We start from the raw sequence: 23822 nt of genomic DNA, 5'->3' as shown, positions 1-23822 counted from the left end.
TCTAATTCCAATTCTATTCTAATTCTATTCTAATTCTATTCTATTCTTATTCCATTCCATTCCATTGTCCAGCTGATCTTGAATTCCACAGACTCTCATCTACCGCCAACTTAGCTGTGACTGTTACTAGTTCAGATTCTTGTAGAGAGCTTTAGCATGCAATAAACCCGTATTCATTTGAACGACCTTCACTCCTGATTTCATGAGCCTAACTTGAGGATGAGAATGGATCAATCAGCAACATTCCCAGCTGCTGCTTGGTTGACTCTCCTCTTAAGAGATGCCTCGAGGACATTTTCCAGGATTGTTTTCCTTTGCAATCTGGTTCAGACTCATTGACAGGGTTTTCCCAGCACACTAGATTAGATTAGATCAGAACAGAATAGCTGGAAGGGACCTTGGAGGTCTTCTAGTCCAGCCCCTTGCTCAAGCAGGAGAACCTATACTATTTCAGACAAGTGACTGTCTAACCCATCCTAACCAGTTTAGGAGATTTTTGCTGCTGTTAAGGAGTCCCAACATTCTTTAGACCAGGGACGTCAAACTCAATTTCATTGAGGGTCACAAAAGGGTGTGTTGACATCAGGGGGGCAGAGGGGGTCGTGACCCGGGGGGGCATGGTCAACTCAACATCACTCATGTTGGGGGCACCTGTGGGGGGCCAAGTATTCTGCCAGCAAAAACGGGCTCCCGAGCTCCGTTTCTGGCTGTGACAGCTTCCTGCACCCCTCCTGCCAGTGAAAACGGAGCTTGGGAGGGCCCTATACAGCCACCCAGAGCTCCATTTTCGGCTGCGACAGCCTCCTGCAACCCATGCACCCCTCCCGAAATCATTTTCGCTGGCAGAGGCACTGCCGGCCGGCCCTTCACTGTTTCCAGGGTGGCTCCATGGGCCAGATCTGAGCATCCCGCAGGCCTTATGCTTGACACATTAGACCTTCAACCTTCTGATGGGTTGGAAAGAAGAATGGGGGGAGGGAGACTTAAAAATAAGCAACCCCCAATTCCACAAAAATATCTACACACCTTGAAAGATGCAACTTTGCCTGTCGTAGCCTGCTTCCCGTGGCCCTCGATTGCTTTCCAAAAGAGTTCAGAGAAAAATGGGACACCCCATCCCTCCCCACTTCAACCAATAAGTGGCGGCTTCTGATTTGAAATGAAGGAAAAGTCTTCCTTGAATTGTGCCGGTCTCCTGAAAACCTCGTGGATTCGTTCAGGTCCTTTTCATAGCAACCATACAGACTGTTGTGGTTCGCCGGCAGCCTGCGGAGACGGCAGTAGAATCAGACAGTGGGGAAGAACATGGGCCAGTCCTGGAGTCTGGGGAGGACTCGGACGAGGGTCCTGTGTCCAATAAAGTGATGGAGCCAGGACCATCTGGGAGTTGTGCGCTGACTCTGGAGCCTCCAGAGTCTGACAGCAGCGAGGCAGAGGAACAAGGGGAGCCTGTTTCCCAGTGCGCGTGTGCGCAGAGCTGCCAGAAGACAAGAGCAGTTAAGACAAAAGGGGCGACCCGGGAGTAAGGCTTGGAGGTGATTGGCCCTCCCATAAGACATAAAGGAAGTGCAAAGAGACAGGAACCTTTGCAGGAAGCAACTTTGTTCGCTCTGTTCGGATTAAACCTTGAAGCTCTGTGTGGACTTTGTACTTCGTTTGGCTTTTTACAGTTAATTTGGCACTTTAGATGTTGGCAGCAATTCAAAGAAGATAAAGGTGAGTGCTTAACTCAAGAGACTGTATGATCATAATTCCCAGTGTTGAAATAAAAAGAGAGTTGTTTGGACTAAGTGTGTGCTTAATTACAGTCTCAGGAAGAACACAGACTTTCCTAGCTCTTGTTTTCTCAACTTCCATCAACTTTCCAGTCTAGCCTACCGCCCTAGGAGTCCTGGAGATCTGCCATCCGGGTTTAGTTGTTGCATAACATTTTTGGTCCCAAGATCAGCCAGGCCCTCCCCTTTGGGTGAGGCACGGGAGTCCCTCACTCAAAGCAAGCCCGTTGAGCAGCTCCAGAGAAGTTTCCATTACATTTGTGGGCACAGAAATTGGGCGGACAAGCATGAATGAAAGTGGCATTATCTCAGCCAGAGTTTGCTTTTCTCACTCTGATGATCATGTGCCCAAGGGGACGTGTGCAAACATGCTTGCATGATAAACATCTCAAAATGGAAACAGAAAGAACTCAGGAAGCTACAGAGGGTTGGGACCACATCATTAGTATTCAGGTAGTCCTCGACTTACAACTGGTCATTTAGTGACTGTTCATAGTTATAGTTGAATCTCCCGAAAGGTACTTAGGTTTCAAAGTTCTGATGGACACCAATCCTCCTGTGGTCACATGACTGCAGTTTCCTTTCCTTTCTCTCTTTTTTTAAAAAACCAGCATTTATTTCTGTTTTTTTGGGGGGAAAGTGCTCACAATGAATGGTAGGTTTGCTTAACGACCATAGCATTTGTCAAGGGCCGTGGTGGTGCAGTGGTTAGAATGCAATATTGCAGGTTGACTCTGCTCACAGCCAGGAGTTCGATCCTGACTGGCTCGAGGTTGACTCAGCTTTCCATCCTTCCGAGGTCGGTAAAATGAGGACCAGATTGTTGGGAGGAAATAGGCAATAAGCTTAGAGAGGGCTGTAAAGCACTACAAAATGATGTATAAGTCTAAGTGCTATTGCTATGTCACTTAACAAATGTTGCAAAAAAAGATATCAAATGGGTGTAGTCCAGTTGCGTTATCACAACTTATGACCATAAATTGCCCATCCTCGTCTATGACTGAATAAAGATTTGACTGATACCACAATTTGCCAGCTTCAATTACAGTCGTAAGTCAAGGACTACCACATAAAAGCAAGAACACCACATTCCACTAGTGGTGGTATTCAAATTTTTTACTACCGGTTCTGTGGGCGTGGCTTGGTGGGCACGGCAGGGGAAGGTTATTGCAAAATCCCCATTCTCTCCCCACCTCACTAACCTGCTTTCCAGCTCCGTTCTCCCGTGCAGGGCAACCAAAGAAGACCCAGCCAATCAGCTGGGACTCGGGAGGCAGAGAATAGATGGGAGCGGGGCCAGTCAGAGGTGGGATTTGCCAGTTCCCGGAACTACTCAAAATTTCCGCTTCCGGTTCTGCAGAACTCGTCAGAACCTGCTGAATACTCACCTCTGCATTCCACCCATGAGAATTTCATCAAATTATTATTTTTCTCCCCATGGGAGATTCTCTTAAAGCAGAATCTCCAGAGCCAAATTAACAGGAGGGAAAAATGCAGCGTATCTGTGCAGCCATAATCGTGGACAATTATTGGCACAACAAAGACACACCTGCAATTATATATATATATATATATATATATATATATATATATATATATATATATATATATATATATATATATATATATATATATATATATATGTTTTCTTACAGATGAACACTATACAGAAGCCTGATGATGGCAGATGAGATTCTGCCGAAAGGTTGCTACAACTTTAAAAGCACAACTATTAATGACGTGGGAAAATACCCAAACAAAGCTGAATGCCATCACATGTAAGTACCAAAAACTTAAGAAAACACACATATACATATACATATATATATATGTTTTCTTAAGTTTTCGCAGTACTTACATGTATGGCATTCAGCTTTGTTCAGTATTTTCCCACGTCATAGTAGTGGTGCTTTTAAAGTTGTAGCAACGTTTCAGCAGAATCTCATCTGCCATCATCAGGCTTCTGTCTTCAGCTCTGTGCTTCTCAGAGTGATGTGAGCTTGCAGCTGCTTCTTCCTTTTAACTGCTAGTGGGGGTGTGACTTGATTGGGTGGGGGCTTGGCTGTGTTCTGATTGGGTGGGGGTGTGTTCTCATTGGTTGGGGGTTTGGCTGTGTTCTGATTGGTTGGGGGGTGGCCATGTTCTGATTGGCTGGAGGTGTGTTCTGTTCAGGTGGGGGCTTGGTTGTGCTCAGGTTGGTCTTAGTTACTGGGGGATTTGAGCTGGTGAGCTGTGATCTTGCTGGTGAGCTGTGATCTTGCTGTTTCTAAGCCGAAAGCACCAGCCTGAAGATGGCGAGTGGGACCTCGCCAAACGTTGCCTAGATACTTTGAATCTTACGCGGAGAAAACCCAATAACCAAAGATCCACATACAAATACCCGCGAGAACTCAGAAAACATATATATATATATATATATATATATATATATATATATATATATATATATATATATATATATATATATATATATATATATATATAAAATTTCCTTTAAGACCTTGAATAGAGAGGAGAGGTGAGCCTTGTCCTCCTTCCTGGACCTTGCATTTCTTTTCTAGATTTTAAAGCGGTTGCATTTACAGGAACCCATGGAGTAAAAAGATGTAGGTGGGGGAAGAAAACTAATTATAACCCCACACCCACTCTGAAATCTGGGAGGGGACATTTCTCTCCCCCTCCCCCATAATTACACCCACGGAGTTTGTACATTAATGGTTTCAGTCTGTTTGACGATGTTTGGGCTTTAGCCCAAGGTCAACTTGACCAGCCTACAAGGGGTTTAGCGTCCTGTGCTATTATCATGCCAAATTATGCGGTGACATTAAAAGATGTATAATATGTGAGGCAGGAGCTTAATAGTTTCCTCAGAATATCTTCAAGGCAAGCACCAGGTTATCCGCGGTCTCAAAAGCTTCCCCTGAAAGACTATTCACAGTTCAGTGGATTCATTCTCCAACACAGACATTTGTGTCTCTTTGTGTTAATGGAAGATGAGACCATTTACCTTCACGGATGAGGAGCTGATTTGCATATGCCGCTGGAAGTGACCTCAAGAGTCAGTCCTTCTTCGCCTCAAGAATGGGAAGCCACAGATGAACTCAATCCAGGCTTACTAACCAAGCCAACTTTCTTCAACCTTGGGCACTTTCGGTTCCCAGAATCCCCCAACCAATATGTCCTTTTTCTTTTGTTTTTTTTTTACAATTGTGCATGTTGAAGGTCTTGCCCCCAGAAAGCACCCAAGGTTAAAGGACATGAAACGAATCTAAAGCTTAGTGGCCCTTGGAGAAACAAATCTGGGTTTTCGCTGGCACTGAGAAAATGTTCTCCCATCCCCGTTGCATCCATTGTGGGTCAAAGGAGAGGCAGGATGGCCCTTGGCGATAGATGGAACTTGCTCCCTCTCTCATCCTATCTCCTCATTGTTTGTTGACTGCCAAATGAAGTCCATCGAAAGCTCTCCGGAATAAGGTTATGTTATGAACTCGGCAAACGGCATTCTGGGGGGAAATAAGAGCCGGTTTGGTCTAGAGGTTAAGATCCCAGGTTAGAAAGCAGCAGACTGTGAGTTCTAGTCCCGCTTTAGGCATGAAAACCAGGTGGGTGACTTTGGGCTAATAGCCAGGAGACTGGGAGTTCTAGTCCCATCTTAAGCATGAAAACCAGGTGGGTGACTTTGGGCTAATAGCCAGGAGACTGGGAGTTCTAGTCCCATCTTAAGCATGAAAACCAGGTGCGTGACTTTGGGCTAATAGCCAGGAGACTGGGAGTTCTAGTCCCATCTTAAGCATGAAAACCAGGTGGGTGACTTTGGGCTAATAGCCAGGAGACTGGGAGTTCTAGTCCCATCTTAAGCATGAAAACCAGGTGGGTGACTTTGGGCTAATAGCCAGGAGACTGGGAGTTCTAGTCCCATCTTAAGCATGAAAACCAGGTGCGTGACTTTGGGCTAATAGCCAGGAGACTGGGAGTTCTAGTCCCATCTTAAGAATGAAAACCAGGTGGGTGACTTTGGGCTAATAGCCAGGAGACTGGGAGTTCTAGTCCCATCTTAAGCATGAAAACCAGGTGGGTGACTTTGGGCTAATAGCCAGGAGACTGGGAGTTCTAGTCCCATCTTAAGCATGAAAACCAGGTGGGTGACTTTGGGCTAATAGCCAGGAGACTGGGAGTTCTAGTCCCATCTTAAGCATGAAAACCAGGTGGGTGACTTTGGGCTAATCACTGTCTCTCAGCCTTATCCACTTCACAGGGTTGTTGTAGTGGAGAAAAGACAAGGAGGAGGAAGGTATGTTGGATATGTTTTGCTGCCTTGCACTCTTTATAAAAATAACAAAGGCAGGATATGGGTCACAGGATAGGCACTAGAGGAGGGTCAAATAACGACAGTGAGCTAAATCCTCATGTTGTTGATTTTACTACCATCTGTCCAGAGAGAAGAATCTGCATGAAATCAATTGAGTTTATAAATATTACAATATTACAATTAATAAGTAAATAATTGGGAGGGGGGCGTTCCTTCATGGCTAAGGGTTGATTTTAAGTTTGATTTTAACATTTTTGCTTTCACTAAGATATAACTGTAAGCCGCCAAGAGTTGCCCTATACCTATGGAAAGTTGGGTGGCCAATAAATTTTATAAAAAATTAAATTAAATTAAAAGCTGCCATGTGTTTTTCTGACTTCACAATATACTTTGTTCTAGAGCAGGGGTGTCCAACCTTGGCAACTTTAAGACTTGTGGACTTCAACTCCCAGAATTCCTCAGCCAGCAAAGCTGGCTGAGGAATTCTGGGAATTGAAGTCCACAAGTCTTAAAGTTGCCAAGGTTGGACACCCCTGTTCTAGAGGTTGTTTAAATATTTAACCTCAAAGGTGTTAACAGGTGGTACTTTCCAGAAGAAATCACTAGCACTGAATAACGCTAAATTTTAAAAAAATCATTCATAGTCCAGGGAGTTGCTCCATAATACAGTGATTTTCTCCCACAAAATTCCCAAAATATTTACACTTCTCTAAAACTCTCTCTCTTCCCCCCCCCCTTCCTTCTTCTCTCCCTGCCTCCCTCCTTCTCTCTCACACACACAATTCAGTGGTCTTGCTTTAAATAATAATCATCATAAAAACTAGGTCCCACTCCACAATGCTTTCCTGCAATTTCAATTAATTTCCACCCGCCTCTCTAATGTCTCCTGCTAACTGCTTTGCGCTCAGCATGGCTTCAGCATTACTTGCAGTAGAATAGCCCAATTAATCACTTCAGTCCTTTCCAAACCAGGGAAGGGACATTAACTACCGCCTTCCTTTTAGTCATGTCCTTTTTTACTGCTATCTCACAATTAAAAAGTAAAGAAAGACAGTCAATGTTAGATAAACAGTAATTAATGCGAAAGACTAATTTAAGCGAATATTCTCATAGACCAGATTCGTTCATGGCCAGGAAGAAACTATAGAAAGCTATGATCCCGTGATGGTATTCACATTTTTTTTTTACTACTGTTCTGTGGGCGTGGCTTGGTGGGCGTGGTATGGCTTGGTGGGTGTGGCGTGGCTTTGGTGGGCATGGCAGGGGAAGGATACTGTAAAATCCCCATTTCCACCCCACTCCTGGGGAAGGATACTGTAAAATCTCCACTCCTTCCCCACCCCACTAACCTGCTTTCCAGCTCCGTTCTCCTGTGCAGGGCAACCAAGGAAGACCCAGCCAATCAGCTGGGACTCGGGAGGCAGAGAATAGATGGGGGCGGGGCCAGTCAGAGGTGGGATTGGCCGGTTCTCCAAACTACTCAAAATTTCCACTACCGGTTCTCCAGAACCTGTCAGAACTGGATGAATACCACCTTTGCTATGATCCTGGGAGGAAGTTTCTAACTAAAGATGCAGTGTCTCTTTAAAACCATAATAGTATTACAGTCTTTAGTTTGCATCAATATTCTGGGTTTGCAATTGAATTCTGAAGTCTAGAAAAGTTGGAGAAATAACAACCAAAAAAAAAAAACCTTCATGGCACCACAATATCATCAGGCTCTTCCATAAAAATAGAATTAAGAATTGGAATTCCAGGTGAAACCGTGTAACTACAAGAAATGAAACTAGATAAATCTGGATTAATTAATCCCAGAAGGAAATGTAGTTTGAATTTGTGATTAAGACCGCTAGACTTGGAGCTGTGATTAATTATTCCAGCGCACCATTTTACTGCAAAAAAAAAAAAAGGTTCTTCAAAGGCTCTGCGGTAACAGAGATGGGCCCGTAACAAAAATGAAGAGATTGCATGCTTTTATTTTTATCAGCAGTAATAAAACCATCTTGCAACAAAAGAATACACTTTACTGCAAAAAAATGCAGTGCTGCAAAATCACGGAATCCCCCATAAACTATTCAAATCAAGCAAATTCTGCATAACCTTTTCATGGGACTAGATAAACATGAATTCTGAGAGCCAGTTTGGTCTCGTGGTTAAGACACCAGTCTAGAAAAAAGGGAACCATGAATTCTAGTCCCACCTTAGCCCTGAAAACCCAGCTGGGTCATCTTGGGCCCCGTCACCAAGAGAATGTGAGTTCTAGTCCCGCCTTAAGGCATAAAAACCAGTTTGGTGACTTTGGGCCAATCACCAGGAGACTTTAGGCATGAAAGCTAGCTGGGTGACCTTGGACCAGCCACTGTCTCTCAGCCAAATTCACCTCACAGGATTGTGGTTGTGGGGGAAGTAGAAGGATAAAGGTATTTTTGATACGAAGGGTCCTTGATGCTCTCTGAGTTTAGTTTTCTTGCAAATGTTTCACTGCCAACACTGATGATGTTATCTAGTTTGGGTAATTGAAACGTCTGCAAGAAAACCACCAAGTTCAGAGAGCACCAGGAACACCTCGTTTCAACCGTGAGCTACAAATATTCTCTCCTTTATTGGTAAGTAGGATATGTGTGCCACCTGCAGTTATTTGTAAAACTAATATAGATGGGAAAAGGAAGGAAGGAAGGAAGGAAGGAAGGAAGGAAGGAAGGAAGGAAGGAAGGAAGGAAGGAAGGAAGGAAGGAAGGAAGGAAGGAAGGAAGGAAGGAAGGAGGCAGGGAAAAAGAAAGAGGGGAGGGAGGGAGGAAGTAGAAAGAAAGTAGAAAAGAGGGATGGAGGGAGGAAGAGGAAAGAGAGGAAGGAAGGGAGAAAGGCAGGTGGGAGGGAGGGAAGAAGGAAGAGGGAAGGAAGGAAAAAAGGAAGGAAGGGTGGGGGAAGTAGAAAGAAAGGAGGGAGGGAAGGGAGAAAGGAAGAGAGAAAGGAGGGAGGGAGGGAGGAAGGAAGGAAGGGAGGGAGGGAGGGGGAAGTAGAAAGAAAGGAGGGAGGGAAGGGAGAAAGGAAGAGAGAAAGGAGGGAGGGAGGAAGGAAGGAAGGTAGGAAGGAAGGAGGAAGAGGGAAGGAAGGAAGGAAAAAAGGAAGGGAGGGAAGGGAGAAGGAAGAGAGAAAGGAGGAAGGGAGGGAGGGAGGAAGGAAGGAAGGAAGGAAGGAGGAAGAGGGAAGGAAGGAAAAAAGGAAGGGAGGGAGTGGGGAAGTAGAAAGAAAGGAGGGAGGGAAGGGAGAAAGGAAGAGAGAAAGGAGGGAGGGAGGGAGGGAGGGAGGGAGGGAGGAAGGAAGGAAGGAAGGAAGGAAGGAAGGAAGGAAGGAAGGAAGGAAGGAAGGAACAATTTTCAAATGGACGCAGTCTGAAGTATGCCTGTCCAACAGATTGTGTAACATTTAAGTGCTGAGCTAGGGGCTTTAGCCAAAACAGAAGATGAGGTATGCCTGGTTGACAGAAAGCTGATCTGGGGCAACAATGCACAATTTATGCCAAGTGTGAACTCCTGATGAATCCTACTTGTTAAACAATGTGTGGCAGGGGAGCAAAGTACTCAAAAATCCTGAGCTCTCAACTGTAGATCTTACAACCTTGAAAAAAAAAAGACAAATCTTCTTGGAAAGTTTTGCATTTCCAGGAATAAACTCAACTTTCAGCTCAAGGTAAAGAGTGAGATGATTTGGTGGTAAATTCATAGCCAAAATATGGATCCAGCTCTTTGTGAGGAAAGGAAATGCTGCCTTTTCTTCATAAGGTGGAAAGGTGAAATACTCTGTCATGCCCTTGGTAGAATCGGACTCTGAGGGAGAGGAGCTGGAGGTCGTGGAGGAGGCCGGGGAAGGGCAGAGGCCGGCTGGGCAGTCAGAGGAAGAACCAGGCCCTTCCTCTCTGCATCCTAGGACATGCAGGGAGGAACGGAGAAGGCAACAACTTGGCTTACGAGAGAGGAAGCGGCCATGATCCCCCTCATTGGTGGCAGCTGGGGAGAACAGTATATAAGAGAGACGGTTAAAACACAGCGTGTTTTATTTTGGGCTGAAGTTATTTTGGTTGGCGTCCTTCCAACAGACTGTGCCTTATTATCTCCTTGAATTTGGTAATTACTTATCCTGGTCCATTGTGGAAATTTCTTCATTGTAGTTGGTTTTGGTTTTTTATTTCACCTCTATCTGCTCATTGAGTTTGGACTGAATTGCTTTCTTTTGAAGACTATTTTTGAGTAAGTTTTATCTCCAACTGAGAATTATTGAACAGTGAGGCCAAGTTGGAGGCATTAAAGGACATTTATTTACATTTTGGATTTTGTTACGTTTGTGTTACGCTCCGGGTCATCACATACTCCAAGAAGCCAGAATGGAAATACACTAGAGGTAATCCTCAACTTACAACCAACAATTGAGCCCAAAATTTCTGCTGTTAAGCAAGACACTTGTTACGTGAATTTTGTCCCATTTTATGATCTTTCTTGCCACAGTGGTTAAGTGAATCACCACAGTTAAGTTAATAAGATAGGGCTTCCCCATTGAGGAGATCACAAAAGGGATCACGTGATCCCGGGATGCTGCAACCGTCATAAATATGAACTAGTTGCCAATCATCTGAATTTTGATCATATGACTATGGGGATGTTGCAATGGTCGTATGTCTGAAAAACAGTCATAAGTCACTTCTTTCGGTGCTGTTGTAACTTGAACCGTTCAAGTTAGTAGTAAATTGAAGGCTACCTATACGCTCAAGGAGATTAATATCATGAGCAACTCCTGAGTGGGGCTCAACCCTCTTTATCAATTGCTGCAAGGCCAACAAAACTTACACCTTGGCGCAGGGAGGGAAGCCGTATGGATTTTTATTAAATAAGATTTTCGTATCGTTAGATTTAGAGAAGATTTTCCGAGAGCAAGAAACTGGGCGTTGGTTCTTACCTGATACGCCCCTTCTCGGCGAGCCGCGAGGAGCATCCAGAGACTGGGATGTGCTTCTGAGTCCTCTTCTTGCAGGCTGAGCTTTAGATGAGGAAACGCTCCGCCCCCTCACGTGGTATCGCGCAGCGCTCCCCAGTTTTTTGCGATAACGAGAAGAGAGGTTATTAATTCTTTCTAACCTACTATTGGCTCCTTGGCTGAAGCAAGAGTCCCCACCAGACGGAGAAATTAGGGTGGGGCTGGATGCTCCTCGCGGCTCGCCGAGAAGGGGCGTATCAGGTAGAACCAACGCCCATTCTCCCTCGAGCCGCTCGGAGCATCCAGAGACTGGGACATACCAAAGCTGGGCTGTCCCTACGGGTGGGACTCCGTCTGGCCCGAAGGCCCCTCCGGATCACTGATGACCCTCTGTAAGACCCGTCGGCCAAAGAAGCCTCCGCTGAGGCGTACGTATCTATTTTATAATGTCTGATAAACGGGGTCGGAGAGGACCAGGTGGCTGCCCGACAAATGTCAGCGATGGGGGCTTGTGTGGCCCAGGCCGCGAGGTGGCTGCACTTCTGGTGGAATGGGCGGTTATTCCACCCGGAGCGGGCAGAGAATGGGAAAGGTAACACCTTGCAATGGTAGCCCTGATCCAGCGACTGATGGTGGAAGGAGAAACCTTAAGCCCCAGAGACCTGGGTTGAAAGGATAGGAAGAGGGATTCCACCTTCGCATGGATTGAGTGCGCTTAATATATATACGCAAGGCCCTTCTAACATCTAGGGTGTGCCAGAGGACCTCCTGCCCCTGGAGGGCCTAGGGCAAAAATTTGGTAGAACCAGTTCCTGTGACCTATGGAAGGGAGAGTTAACTTTGGGTAGGAATGTGGGGTCAGGACGAAGGACCACCCGATCAGCGTGAAACACACATGGGTCGCTCCTAACTGACAAAGCTGCTATTTCGAAACTCGACGAGCAGAAGTAATAGCTACTAGAAAAACTACCTTAAAGGTAAGAAACTGAAGGGATGAATCCCTCAAAGGTTCGAGCGGGGAACGTGTGAGAAACGAGGACCTTGTTGAGGTCCCATGTGGGAACCTGTGAACAGTGGGAGGGCACAGGTTGGTGGCACCCCTAAGGAAAGATCTAATTCGGGGTGATGAGAAAGGGAACCGTAGTTATCACAGGAGACCACGGTTGAGAGGGCAGAAACTTGTCGTCTCAGGGTGTTAGGAGCGAGCCCCTTACGAAGGCCTTCCTGAAGAAAATCTAGGATCTGAGCCACAGAGGAGAGAGGGGATCAACCTGAGACCCGCTACACCACTTGCAGAACCCCTTCCAAGTGGCATCATAAATTCGTGTAGTGGAAGGTCGCCTGGCGGCCAAAATAGTGTCGATGACTTGACTCGAGAGATTCTCACCAGTCAGACGGATCCGCTCAACCTCCAGACGGCTAACTGGAGCCATTGAGGCTCCGGATGCAGAAGGGCCCCTGAGAGAGGAGACCCTGTCCGGGGGATCCTCCATGGGGCGCTACCGATAAATTGCGGAGATCCGCAAACCACGGTCGCCTGGGCCAATAGGGAGCCACCAGGAGAAGGTCTGCCCTCTCCTGAAGAAGTTTCTGTATTACTCTGGGAACTAACGGGAGCGGAGGGAAGGCATATAGGAGCCCTGGGGGCCATGGGCAGCGCAGAGCGTTGTGATTCTCCGACCGGTGAGATGGATACCGGGAGAAGAACCGTGGAAGCTGAGTGTTGGATGGGGAGGCGAAGAGATCCACCACCGGAAGGCCGAATATTCTGGACGCTTCCTCGAATAGGGATGGATGGAGACGCCATTCTGCCTGGTCCACCGTGGCCCTGCTCAGCCAGTCCGCCTGAGTATTGTCTACTCCGGAGATGTGTTCGGCTTTTAGTGATAGGAGGTTGGATTCTGCCCAGCGGCAAAGGCGCTCGGCTTCCCTCATTAGCTGGATGGACTGGGTGCCGCCTTGCCTGTTGATATGGGCCTTGGCCGTGACGTTGTCCGTGAGAACGAGGACGTGATGTTTGCGGATCTGAGGAAAACTGCGCAGGGCCAGATGGACAGCGTGAAGCTCTAGCCAATTGATGCTGCACCTCTGCTCGGACGGCGACCATCTGCCCTGTGCCGAGAGCGAGTCGAGATGAGCGCCCCAACCGGACAGGCTTGCGTCCGTAGTGACGGTGAGTCGTTGAGGTTCCGCGAAGAGGTGGCCTCTGTTGATGGCGGATTGGTCCACCATAGAAGAGACGTGAGGACCCTTGGAGGGACCCTGACTCTGGCCTTCGAGTTGCTTCTTCCGGATCGTTGGAACGGGAGCAGGAACCACTGGAGGGATCTGCTGTGAAGGCGGGCCCAGGGAATAATAGAGATGCATGACACCATTTTGCCCAACAATTTAGAGAGGTCCAGTAAGGCCACCCTCCTTGAACGCCTGATCTGTTTGACCAGGGCTTGAATGCTAAGGAACCTTTCCTGGGAGAGGAAAACTCTTTGAGAAACCGAATCAATTATGGCACCCAAGTGGTTGATTCGGGTGGAAGGGGTAAGTTGGCTCTTTTGCCAATTGACTAGAAACCCGTGTGCCTGTAAGGAGGAGAGGGTGACCCTGGTATCCCTGACTGCCTGGGATTTGGACGGGATAGAATAAGGATATCGTCCAAGTAGCAGTGGAGGCGGACGGGAACGCTCCTGAGATGAGCCGCCAGGGCCGCCAGGACCTTGGTGAAGGTCCGGGGGCCGAGGCCAGTCCAAAGGAAGGGCCACGTATTGATAATGAAGGCTATTGTGACAGAACCTGAGGAATTTGTAATGGGAAGGCCTGATTGGAATATGGAGGTATGCCTCCGAAAGATCTATGGAAGATAACCAGTCTCCCGCCTGGTGCCTAAAAGAATTGATTGCAAAGTGTGCATTTTGAATCTACGCTGGATAAGGTAACGGTTGAGCCGTTTCAAGTCCAGGATGGCTCTCCAACCCCCAGAGTGTTTGGGCACCACAAAGAGATGGGAGTAAACCCCTTTCCTCTCTGATCCGGAGGGACAGGTTGAATGGCCTGGATGTCAAGAAGATGATGGATGGCAGCATCCATTAGTGCACGTTGGAGGGATCCCTTGAGGAGGGGGATGGGAAGAAACAATCAGGGGGAGCGGACCTGAACTCCAGGGCGAGGCCAAACCTGATTGTGTCCCTAACCCATGCATCGGATGTGGATAGGTCCCATTGGGCGGCGAAGTGGCTGAGGCGGCCGCCAATGGGGGGAGGAAGGGCTCTACCTTCTGCGGTAGGGCCTTCCTCCCGATCCCGAGGGGTCTCTTGTAGCCGCCACCGCGTCTGGATCTGTCGCCCGGGTCCGTGCGGTCCTGGGATCGGAAGGAAGGGGGTCTGGGGTATCTGGGCGGGAAGGGGGTTGGTAGAAGGGGCGTGAAAGCTCCTCCGAAAGGGCTGAGAGCCCCTGGCCTCCGATCTTCGAAAAAGGGAGGGCAGATACTTTCTCTTACTGCGGCCCTCGACCAGCAGTGGTTCCAAAGCTGGGCCAAACAGTTTATCTCCCGTAATGGGAGCGGTGGCCAGCTTGACCTTATTCTTTAAGTCCGCCTGCCAGTGTTTGAGCCATAGCATGCGTCTAGCCGTGACGTGCGCGTGATGGCCCTGGAAGAAAATTTTACCGACTGGTAAGTGGCGTCAGCCGAGAACTCGGCTGCAGCCACTAACCGCTATATCCTGGTGAGCTCTGAGATTGGAAGCAGGGATGTGGTCCTTGAGCTGACGTAGCCAGCGGATAGAGGACCTCGTGAAAAAAGGCGGCCGTAGCTGATTTAATGGCCCAGGCGTCAGATAGGTGAGCCCTGCGTAGCGCCTGCTCCGCCCGCCTGTCCTCAGGTTTCAAGGCCTCTAGGGCCTCACTAGGGGTAGAGGAGGAGGCTAGACCCACAATGGGGTCATCGACCTCCGGAATATTCAGAAGGTTAGACAGAGCCGAATCGAGATTAAAGAATCTCTTGTCTTGGCTAGAGGGAGTGGGAGGGTCCCTGAGGAGGTAAGTTGCTTCGCTACCAGATCTACGAAGATGGGAGGGGATGGGATGACCTCAGCTTCCACCACTGGTTGGGTGAAAATGGAGTCTTCCGGGCCCTCTGGGATAGGGGGGTTTCTGCAGTGGACTGGGGAAGAAGGCCAGAGACATTCTTGGCCTTAAGGAGGAGGGACTTGAACATATGCGGTTTGAACAGCCCCCAAGGGAGGGTTGGTCGGGGGAAGGGTCCTCGTCCTCCGACATCTCCCCTCCATGATGTCAGCCTCTAAGAGGGGTTCACTGTAGCGGGAGGATCCCATCCGGGAATCCTCTTCCTCTTCCCTGAAGTCCCCAAAGTCCCCTTCCTCCTCCACCTGGGCCCCAATCGGAGGAGGGCTGTCCCTCTGAGAGAGTACCTGATCAACTGGGGGGACCGGTTGTGGAAGGGATCTGATTGATATCGAGTCGTGCTCAAAGGCTCGCGGAGAGAAGCCTGATCTGGTCATGTGTTGAAGTCCCTCAGCTATGCCCTGGCGGATGGCTGATTCCATCCAAGCCCTGATGTGAGGTGGAACCTCGGAGGTAGAGGGTTCATCGTGGCGCAGACCCGCGGCTGTGGGTGTAAAGGTGGCTTCGGGGTCCGTCTGGTCGGAGGTCCGGGGTCGGGAGACCCTGAAGCGAACTGCGCCTAGGTAGGGAAGAGGGGTCTGAGGGGAGAGATTGAGCAGAGGTAGAAGGGTTTGGAGGAGGAGGTATTGACGGCTCCGAGCGGGACTCCCTTGAACGCCGGTCAAACTCTTTTTCCAACGCTTTGTGGCGCCTTAAGGCGTCACGTTGGGCGGCCTTGGAAGGTTCCTTGTCCTGTCTAGAGCCCTTAGGTTCCTTGTCCTGCCTGCGCAAGTAGTGGGACTTTGCCTTAGCCTTCAAAGAAGGACGTTTAGAAGGATTGTCGTCTGCCATGTTAGATACAAATACTAGCAAAGGCGGTTGGCTCGCCCAGATCAGGCCTGGATGAGGCCGGGTGAAGGTGAAGCTGGCCCTCTCCCCCTTTTGGAATTTTTTGTGTACAGAGATAACAGTAAGGTATCTAAGAAATATAGTATGTACAGAAAAATAGATACTCTAATTTGTAATTCTTCCTTTTCCTTTTGATAGCTTTTTTATCTTTATTATGCTTTTGTACCAAATGTATATACAGGTTATCCGTATATATTTACGAAAAAATATTTTTGTACAAAACAAAAATTATTATTATTATTATTATTAATTATTATTTTTTAATATATTCCCTTTTGTATTTGTATTAAGTATATATATATATATATATAGATTTCTTTTTTTTTTTTTTTTTTTTTTTTGAAAGTATCCGTAACAGTGAGAACTTCGTATATCTCAGTACAGACCAATCAGTCAAATAAACACCTGAGGCCTATGGTAAGAAAGAGCCTCTGGCAGCAGGCCTCCAGACAAGAAAAATAAAACCGGAGGGGGGGGGCTGCAACTTCGCCCCGAAAAACGGGCTGCGGGAGGCCAACAAGTAATAAAAGAGCGAGCCAGGTGGAAGAAATGGGCAGCTAAGCTTTGACCCAAGGCCTGGGGCTCCAATTCACCGCAGCTAAGAATTTCAAAATGGCGCCCGACCACGATGCGGAGCCAAAATGGCGGCCGCAAGCTGAACCGTCGGGACGCCTTCGGGACGGAAAGGAGGGCTTTGCTGGTCAGCTCAGCGCCTAGGGCCCTAGGGGCGATGACCCTCCCGATCGGTGTTTAAGGTGGGGGGGAATCCAGCTGTAAAGGAAACGCGTGCCACAAGGCAACGCGGAGGCAGCGAAGCGATCTGATAAGGGTGGGGGGTCGCGCTATCGCGCTGCGAGCCCGCAGCTTTGCCCCAAGGACGGGGAATTTTTCCCTTAAGTCCAGACCCTTTGCGCAGGAGGAGGAAGGAAAGGCAAACCTTATGAAGACGAAGTTGGAATAGGCAAGAAATAGGCAAGAAAAGTACGATCAGCCAAGGAGCTCTCTGAAAACACAGCCTGACTCTTCGAGGCTGAGCAAAAGACTGGGGAGACGCTGCGCGATACCACGTGAGGGGCGGAGCGTTTCCTCATCTAAAGCTCAGCCTGCAAGAAGAGGACTCAGAAGCACATCCCAGTCTCTGGATGCTCCGAGCGGCTCGAGGGAGAAAGAACAGAAGCCACAACCAGAATGCTAGTCTACTGCTTCTATCAAGGGAGCAATTTAAGCCTTCCGCAACACTTAGTTCTAGATTATCTTACTGACTCCTTACAATATAGTAGGGTAGACTGACATTATCATTCCTAGATTGCACCCACAACAGTGGTGGGATTCAAAAAAATTTACTACCGGTTCTGTGGTAGGCGTGGCTTAGTGGGCATGGCAGGGAAAGGATACTGTAAAATCCCCATTCCCTCCCCACCGCACTAACCTGCTTTCCAGCTCTGTTCTCCTGTTCAGGGCAACCAAAGAAGACCCAGCCGATCAGCTGGGACTCGATGGGAGGCAGAGAATAGATGGGGGCGGGGCCAGTCAGAGGTGGGATTTGCCAGTTCTCCAAACTCCTCAAAATTCCACTACGGGTTCCCTAGAACCTGTCAGAACCTGCTGAATACCCACAACTTGAAGAAAATGAACATTAACTAAGGATGTTGCCTTGGTTTGATCCCATAGCACAAGGCAAGGCAAAATGGGGTCCATCTGCCTGAAGACATCTCCATGGGTGCCAGACCCCTTACCCTGAGTTTTAGTTGGTGGTCACATTATGTCACAACAGGCTATTCCGGATTCCAGGTGCTTTCACTGGGCCCTTTAAATTACGACCGTACAACTTAAAACCATTCATTTAGTGGCCTTTAAAATTTACACAACACTAGACCAAACTACACCAATTATCCATTTCTTCTGGTTTCCAGCCTAATAGAAGAAAAAGTGCACATATGGCTATTCAGCTATTGAACGACCAGCTTTCATGCTTAAATATTTTAACAATTTGATTTTGTTAACATACATAAAACTTCAAAATATTTACAAACATTTTAAGGGACAGTGATATATTGTCAGCAAATCTAAATATGGAAAATATGTTTTGAAAATACAGGGTAATCTACATTTTGCACAATACGGTTTTGCCAGAAAATATTTATATTTTGGCTGTACACATTCAAAAAGAGCACAATTCTATCGAAAACTAAACACATATCACTGTTTATGTTGTTATACGATGTTTCTGCTTTTTAAAATATATTTAAATTGAATACTTTTTGCCCAGATGAAAAGCTTTTGAGAATAACATAATTTCCTTACTCATATAATTTAAAAAAAGGAATAATCATAGCCCTTAAAAATAACCAACTCTATAAACTTCTGCCTTTCCAATATGGGAACTGCTCTGTCATGAAAAAGGATTATCTAGAATTGCTTCTAAAGTTTTGCAAAAGATAACAATCAAGAAAACAAACAAACCCTCAGATACTCCTTATGTGAAAGAAAAAAAGAATTTTAAGGAAAACTATAGGGACATCTGAATACAAGTTAGCAAACATCCAAATTAGTCCTATTTTCTACAGGCGGCAACACCATTTTTGCAATTTGCTTCAAGAGAAATTTAGACGCTCTTTCATAGCCGAAATGTCAAAATGAAATTTTGAGCAGTTTTAAGAAAACCTGCAGTATTGAATTTCATATGGCCTGAAATAAAAATCTCATGGACATCATTCTGTGGTCCTTGAACCCCCCAAAAATAAAAAAATGGGTGGCACAAAAAATAAATATGACAAATAAGGAAAAAATTAACATGCCAGCCAATAGACCATCATAAAACAGAGGTCCCTTGCGATTCCCAAGTGTCTGCCAACAAAATAAGAACAACAATAATTTTAGCGTTCTAATTTTGACACGACTGAGAAAGCAAACCACAACCTAGTGGTAAATATCAGATTTAACTAACCCGTGTTCCATTGAAATACAGTTCTTAATCAACCATGATCTCATGGACATGTTCTTTACAAAAGCAGGAAAATTGAACACATAAGAGTTATCTCTTGAATGGCCATTCATTTTTGAAACTGTACCGAAGAGAGTGAAAATAGTTCACCTTAACCTCATAATGAGATTTCAGCAACTGGTGGGGGGGACGGGGACATTTAATTCAGCCTCCACAAATATAGGTCCTTCCAGGTGCATTTAAAATACAGTTGTAAAGACTCCAGGGATCATGGTTAAGATACAGTCATCATCCCTCATTAGACAGCGATACCCCCTCTTGCCAAAAATGCTGCATTGAATGGCTACAGCTTTTCAAAACAACAGACTGAAGGGGCCAAATTCATCCACCTGGACACAACAGCCACTGAATTCAATGGGGCTTCTGCATGAATAGGCAGGGGAATCATTTACAACAAGGGGGGGAAAAATCCAGTCTGTCTATCTGTGTTTCTTTAGGATCCGAGGCACAGAGAAAGCCACAAAAAACCCAAGTTTTCCTAGTTCCAAATAGCATCTGCAAATTATGATATATATATCTTAAGCACCAGGGGATCTTTTAGCTTTTAGCAACAGTGAAACTGAAGCGTCTTATGGAGATTCTCGGTCATCCAGCTTTTTTTTTTTTTTCAAAAAAGAACTGGACTTTGTTTTTCCTCGCAGACGTTTCGCTTCTCATTCAAGAAGCTTCTTCAGTTCTGACGGAAGACTGAATTGAAAAAAAAGGATCTTGGATGAGAAGCGAAAGTTCTCCAAAGAAAAACAAAGCACTTTCAGGGGTGAAACTGAAGCTAAAGTATTGCACTTTCAGAAAAAAAAAAACTTTTCCCCTTCTTTCGTCGCTATGACGGTTGATTCATGCGTTTGCAAACAAGGAGAAGTCTTCCGCAGATTTATCCATTCCCCAATCTCGGGAAATGAAATCAGGAACCTGCACCTTCTTAAGCATAGCTGGCACAGACAAACAATCAAATCTGCCCCAAATCATCAGCTGATGGCAACACATGACATTTCAATGCCACGCTTCCCCCCCCTTGCCAGCAAATCAAAATAAAATCTCCAGTACAGCTGAATAAAATCTGTGCAACAAGTGAGATGGGGAGAGAAAAATTTTCATTCCAAATTCCAACATTTCAGGAAGATTCTGGAGAGTTTGCTTTAAAAAAAAAAAACACGGAGAGAAAAGCTTCTCCTTCAAACAGCGATTAATAAAACACACAGAAGGTAATAAACTGTAAGAGGAAAGGGTGGGGGGGGGGGAAGAACCCCATTAAAACAAAACTGCAGCTCTCCAAGCAGGGTGGAAACATTATTTTTCCTTAATTAACCACATTAACTCTGCCTTGAGAAGGCAGGATTCTTCCGCCTGATTAAATAAAACTGGGAAGCTCTGAAAATAATAAACCGCTTTCAGAAAAAGAAAAAAAGAAAAATACAGCAGACCCAGGAAGAACGAGGCTTAATCAACCTACCTGGCTAATTCTTTTTTTTTTTCTCCCCTTTTTCCTCTGGTGCTGGCAACCCTAAAACGTGCTGCTCGGTTTTAATAACACCTCTGCCAAAAAGACATTCTCGCCAGAGTGGTTGGAACAGAATGTTGTAGCTTCTCCTCCTCATTTGCTAGAGGAAAGTTAAACCCTTCTAGGAGCGGTTCGCAAGTTTCCCTCCCACTACTTCCTTTAAACCCAAAGAATTTGGCACCCGGCCCTGCTGTCCACCTGTACTGACAACCGCCTGACGTTATGCCGGCACTCCGCAGTGCTTGGATGCTCGGATCTTCCCACCAGCTTGCTGGGTGTTTTGTTTTCTTCTTCTTAAAGAATCCCCTATTTTGGCTCACTTTGCTAACAGAGAGAGAGAGAGAGAGATATAAAGTCAATCTAAAATCTTAAACCAATGCTATTATTCCATGCCAATGGTGGTTTTTGTCCTTGCTTTCTTATCGGCTGCAAACAAACCACTAAGAAATCTGGAGTGTGTCTTATAAATTGATGAGCGGACTGCTGCAATTGTACTGACATTATATAATAAACCAGGGGAGGCAGAAATTAATTGGCAAGGGCTGGTTGTGGCAAGGAGGGATTTTGATACTCTAAGGCAGGGGTCTCCAACCAGGATGATGAGGGGACTGGAGGCTAAAACATATGATAAACGGTTGCAGGAACTGGACATGGCTGGTCTAGGGTAGAGAAGGACAAGAGGAGACATGATAGCAGTGTTCAGGGGTGGGATTCAAATTTTTAAACAGCCGGTTCTGTGGGTGTGGCTAAGTTGTTGGGCGTGGCTTGGTGGTCATGTTATTGGTTGGGCGTGGCCAACTCAATATCACTCACATCGAGGCACGCATCTCCTCGCCTGGCCTCTCGTGACTATGGGGATGCTGCAACAGTCATAAGTATGAAAAATGGTCATAAGTCACTTTTTTCAGCGCCATTGTAACTTTGAATGGTCACTCCACACAAGCAAAGTACCGGCAAAGGAGGGGAAAAAAAACCCAGAAAAGTTCCAGAGTCAGGAAGTCTAGTCCTGCCAAGAATGGAATAAGGGTTAACGGAGAGGCAGTTTCTGTAAGCAACACCAGAATGTTTCCTTCCTGCCTTCCTTACAGGATTAGGCCAGTGTTAAGTATGGAGAATAAGGGAGACCAGACATCTGACCAGTGACTTCAACTCTTTAATAAAGTGATAGACATAACAGAGCAATGCTATGGGCGCAGTAACCCTTTTATAGGGTTAGCTGTTGCCTTATTAACCAATGAAAATGTGCAACAGGTTCAAACTACTGACCAATAAGGACAGTCCCAAAAGTGGCCAATCAGGGACTGGTTCTGGCCCAATCCCAAATTGTTGTATAAGGACCAATCAAGTGTGCAGGTTTTCAACCCCTAATTTGCATTTAGGTTATACACTTTTATTGATTCACAACAGCCAGTAATTTCTTCTAACAACCGGTTCTCCGAACTGCTTAGAATGTTAACAACTGATTCTAGCGAATAGGTGCGAACTGGTAGAATCACACCCCTGGCAGTGTTCCAATATTTGATGGGATGCCACAGAGAGGGGGTGGGTGGGGTCAAGCTATTCTCCAAAGCACCCAAAGGCCAGACAAGGAATAATGGAAGGAAACTAAACAAGGAGAGATTCAACCTGGAAATAAGGAGAAACTTTATGACAGTGAGAACAAGCAACCAATGCACTGAATAGCTTGCCCTTGGAAGTTATGGAAGAAATGGTGTAGGGTCTCCTGTTTGGGTGGAGGGGTTGGACTAGATGACCTATAAGGTCTCTTCGAACTCTGATTGTTAACCTTGGCAATTTTAAGACTTGTGGACTTCAACTCCCAGAATTCCACAGAGCTGACTGGGGAATTCTGGGAGTTGAAGTCCACGTGTCTTAAAGTTGCCAAGGTTGGAGATCCCTGCTCTAAGGAACTTGGCTCTTACTTTCTGGGAAGGAGAGAAAATCAGGTCTGGTTTCATCAACCAGCTCAACAATTATTTGAATAAATGTAATGGCTGAGCGAAAATAGGTGAATGTTGGTTCGGGAAAGACAAAAGGAACCAGAGGTTTAGTCTTCTGAACTTTCGGACTTGTATTGGAGCCCATCTTCAGGGAACTTCTCTCTCGCCAGAACGTGGCAATGAGAAGTCCCTTCAGCACAAGTCCGAAAGTTCAGAGGACTAAACCTCTGGTCCCGGTGACCGATCCAAATTGGATCCTGCAATCCTTCTCCTAGCCACTTTTCCAAAAACTTCTCCAAATAAAACAGTGGAGATCTAGAATTAGGGAACAGGTGAAAAATATGAAAAGAATTTAGAAACCCAAGTGCTAATGGAGAAAACAAACACCTACAACAGGCTACAAGGGAAAGGATGCTCTCAACACTCCCCAAACACTTCTGCGGTCATGCCCACAACAGGTTTCCTCACCTTACCTCCCAGGTAATGGGTGGCAAACCGTGACAGGTATTGCACATTGTAAAGCACTAATGGCACACCACTTAAGAATGACTTCAGGCAGTTTCACAGGGGTGGGGGAGAAGGAAAGGCTATGCCGTGCCAGGGGAGGAAAACTAGGGTGGCAAGGCATGGCAGTGCCATGACAAACCGTCAAAGGGAATAGGGCAGGGGTGGGCTGCTACCAGTTCTCCCCGGTTCAGGCCAACTGGTAGCTAATTTTTTGGCCGGTTCGGTGAACAAATAAATCCTACCCCTGGCTGGCACTGCCCACCCCATCCCACTCCTCCCAGGAGTCCCCCCGTGGCCTGTTGTGGATGCCAGGTAAGTGCAGGGGCCGTGCGAAGGCTCGAGGAGAGTGAAAAACGGGCTTCCTGGAAGTTCCGGAAGGCCAGAAATGGGCCCGTTTCCAGCCTCCAGAGGGTTTCCTCATGGAAGTTCTAGAAGGCCTCCGGAGCCCGGGGAGGCTGTTTACACCCTTCCGGAGGCTCAAGGAAAGCCTCCGGAGCCCAGGGAGGGTGAAAACGGCTCCCCCACCGTGGTGGAGGCCAATTAGGCCACACCCACCCATAGCCACACCCACCCAGCAACCGGACAGAGAACCGGTTGCTAAAATTTTGAAATCCTGAGGGGAAAAAATAGCTGTGGAATTCTCTCTTGCCTTGACACACGTCTGTGAGGGAGCAAGATAGGACAAGGGAGCAGACATGCCACATAATGAAAAGACTACTCCCTGAACATATTTGTGTGCCACATCACAACCCACGTTACAAAAAGGCTCTCTGCTGGCAGCATGAACATCACAATGCCT

The 23822-nt window shown here is 46.7% G+C and overlaps 1 protein-coding gene across 3 annotated transcripts in view; it reads right to left on the bottom strand.

Annotated features, from left to right (window-relative positions):
• Positions 1 to 20880, bottom strand: part of ZBTB7C (zinc finger and BTB domain containing 7C) — a 123158-nt gene extending 102278 nt beyond the window's left edge. The window contains exon 1 of one of the 3 annotated variants that reach the window (XM_087958677.1): positions 20529 to 20880. The gene's annotated coding sequence lies outside the window, so the exon portion shown is untranslated. Of the gene's footprint in view, positions 1 to 20524 lie in introns of all 3 variants that reach the window. The other 2 variants (XM_087958676.1, XM_087958675.1) reach the window with 2 other exon arrangements.
• Positions 20881 to 23822: the final 2942 nt, after the last annotated feature.

The sequence above is a fragment of the Notechis scutatus genome, chromosome 2 (genome assembly GCF_049901735.1).
Source record: "Notechis scutatus isolate UNSWTSFEM ecotype Mainland chromosome 2, rNotScu1.2, whole genome shotgun sequence".
Lineage (NCBI taxonomy): Eukaryota > Metazoa > Chordata > Lepidosauria > Squamata > Elapidae > Notechis > Notechis scutatus.
The sequence above is the reverse complement of the archived record's forward strand: the minus strand, read 5'-3'. Positions and strand labels throughout refer to the sequence as shown.